Source organism: Budorcas taxicolor, chromosome 23, assembly GCF_023091745.1.
Source record: "Budorcas taxicolor isolate Tak-1 chromosome 23, Takin1.1, whole genome shotgun sequence".
Lineage (NCBI taxonomy): Eukaryota > Metazoa > Chordata > Mammalia > Artiodactyla > Bovidae > Budorcas > Budorcas taxicolor.
The window spans coordinates 2,303,825-2,306,756 of NC_068932.1; the positions used below are offsets into that span (position 1 = coordinate 2,303,825).

At 37.5% G+C, this 2,932-nt stretch overlaps 1 pseudogene; it reads right to left on the minus strand.

Moving 5' to 3' along the window:
* Positions 1 to 342: 342 nt before the first annotated feature.
* LOC128068031 (iron-sulfur cluster assembly 1 homolog, mitochondrial-like) lies at positions 343 to 721 on the minus strand (annotated as a pseudogene).
* Between the last annotated feature and the right edge of the window lie 2,211 nt (positions 722 to 2,932).

Below are 2,932 nucleotides of genomic sequence, written 5' to 3' on the forward strand. Positions count from 1 at the left end.
AATACATTTTCTGAAATCCTCCCAGGAAGGCAATTGCCATGGAACTAGTTCTAAGAAAAAGGATGCAGGAAGGAGAATTTAGCTTTTTCTTTACTGATCAGAAAGATTACCCAAAGATTACCCAAAATGGATTCTCATTTTCTGTCCCATATAAAGAACAAAAGTATCAATTCTTCTGGAATCTAACATACTGGCTTAATTCTCAAATGCATCACTTTATTTTCCTTGTGAGGCATCCATACATTACACACCTTAACCACATGAAAGCCACATGATTTATTCAGTAAGCCTTAGAGTTTCCACAGCTCTCCTGGGGCCTACAGCCCAAGTAGTTCTGAGGAGTCAAATGTTAAAGCTTTCTCCACAGCAACAAGCTCCTTTGATGTTTGGGTTACTGAACACAAACTCACTGGATAATTTGTCTTCAACATAGTCCATTTCTGTTTCTAACAGTTTGTCAGCTGTGCTTTCTTCTCAATGAACACTCTGATGCCATCTTGAATAACTTCTTCATCAGAGTCTCCTTTTATCTTCGTATATTCTAAAGTGTAGGAAAGGTCATTACAACCTCTGGTTCAGACACCAACATGTTCAGGCTTATCTTTAAGAAGTCGTTTTATCTTCTTTTCTGCTGAAGGTGTCAGGGTGAGGGCAGCCCAGGTGGCTGCCACTTCCTCTTGCTCACAGCTGGGAACCTGACCCAGACTAAGGAAGCTGACATCCTCGCCATCCTGGTACCCCATTGTCTAGGGCTGGAGCTCCACAGTCTCAACCTCTCTCCATGGACAACATGGGCACACTGTGAAATAAGTAACTTCACCACAAAACCTAATATAAAATTCATGTTAATTGTTGTTTAAACATTTGATAGAATGAAACAGACTTGAACACCTATTTTTAAGAGTATTTTGAAGGGAAGGCCAGCAGTATCTGAAGTAATTAGCTCTTGTGCTTGCTCCTGTGCTATCAATCAGAAACCATGCTTGTTTAAAACCAGAGACTGCAAAACTATGTGATTATGTGACCTAGAGACCACACTGAAGGCCCATTTACTTTCTATAACCTTTAAACAAATTTTTAAAAAATGACTGAAAGTCCCATTCATCTTTAAAGAACCACCTAGTGTGTGTTAAGTTGTTTCAGTTGTGTCCAACTCTTTGTGACCCCATGAACTATAGCTCACCAGGCTCCTCTGTCCATGGGGATTCTCTAAGTGAGAATACTGGAGTGGGTAACCTATCTCTTCTCCAGGGGACTGCCTAACCCAGGGACTGAACCCCTAGCTCTTATGTCCCCTACATTGAGAGGCAGGTTCTTTACCACAAGTGCCACCTGGGAAGCCCCCAAAACTACAGGGTTGTAAGAGAAAATCAGTGATTGCCAAGGGTGGGATGGGGGAGAAATGAAGAACCACTTAAACTATATTCTAAAACATTCGGCTTTGTTCATGAAAAGCCCCTACATTTAAGCATATATTTCAATTTTGCAGACAATAGTACTATTATGGCAAAAGAGAGATACACATTGAATGTAAATATGAAGAGTTTTTCCTGCCTTGTTTTGAATATGGTCAATAAGAACCAATAGAATTTTCCATAGTTCTGATAAGTAGCACCTTACTGCTTATAATTGGGATAGAGAAAGAACATATACAGAGAGGATAGAATTAGTAACAGACCTAAAAGAGGTAAATATACCAGGAACTCTACCAGATTTCCATTATACTGCTGATTACAGCCTTTCATACCCTCCTTCTTCCTTAACCTGAAAATCATCTGATTTTTTTAGGATTAAGTGTTGACATTACTTCATCAAGTTCTGCAACCTTTAAGACTAGGATAGGGTCTGTAATTATTAAACTCATAATGCCTTGGGTTTTTTATTATGTATGACCAACTATACTGATCACATCATATTATAATTGTCTTTTTTCAAAGGACAGCATTTGCTCATCAATGTCTCCTGCTTAAGCTGCATGGTGCTTATTTTATTGCAGGCATGTAATAATATTGTATAAATGAATGATTATAAATCAGTCTAGCAGAACTCAGTTGACTGTCTGAAATATTAAACATAGCTTTATAAAAATCTGAATTGGAAAGTAATGACTGTAAAAATAGTCCTTAAAAAGAGGTTACAATGGGGAAAGAACACACTTTCAGAGACTACTATGAATTCTAGGTCACAGTAGTTAAAAGTGGATTTCTGCCTATTTGTGCTCTTGGATATATGTCAGTGGTCAGTTTATTAGGAACTATGATAGCTAAGTTTAATCCTGTGAAGTATCAGACAAGCTTTTGACAACTCTGGACAAGTTTGCATTTGTAAAAGAAGATATTTTTCTGGTAAATTTCCAGGCTTCTGCTGTGAACCAAAGTTGTAAGAAATATATTAAAAAAAAAAAAAGTATCTTGATTGACAGGGCATAAAGAGCCTCTTAATAAAAGTGAAAGAGAAGAGTGGAAAAGTGGGCTTGAAACTCAACATTCAGAAAACTAAGACCATTGCATCCAGTCACATCGCTTCATGGCAAATAGATGGGAAAACTGTAGAAACAGTGGTTGAATTTATTTTTCTGGGCTCCAAAATCACTGCAGATGGTGTCTGCAGCCATGAAATTAAAAGATACTTGCTCCTTGGAAGAAATGTTATGACCAACCTAGACATCATACGAAAAAGCAGAGACATTACTTTGCAGATAAAGGTACATCTAGTCAAAGCTATGTTTTTCCAGTACTCATGTATGGATGTGAGAGTTGGACAATAAAGAAAATTGAGTACTGAAAATTCATGCTTTTCAAAAAAAAAAAAAAAATTCATGCTTTTCAACTGTGGTGTTAAAGAAGACTCTTGAGAGTCCTTTGGACAGCAAGGAGAGGCAACAAGTGCATCCTAAAAGAAATCAACCCTGAATATTCATTGAAAGGATTGA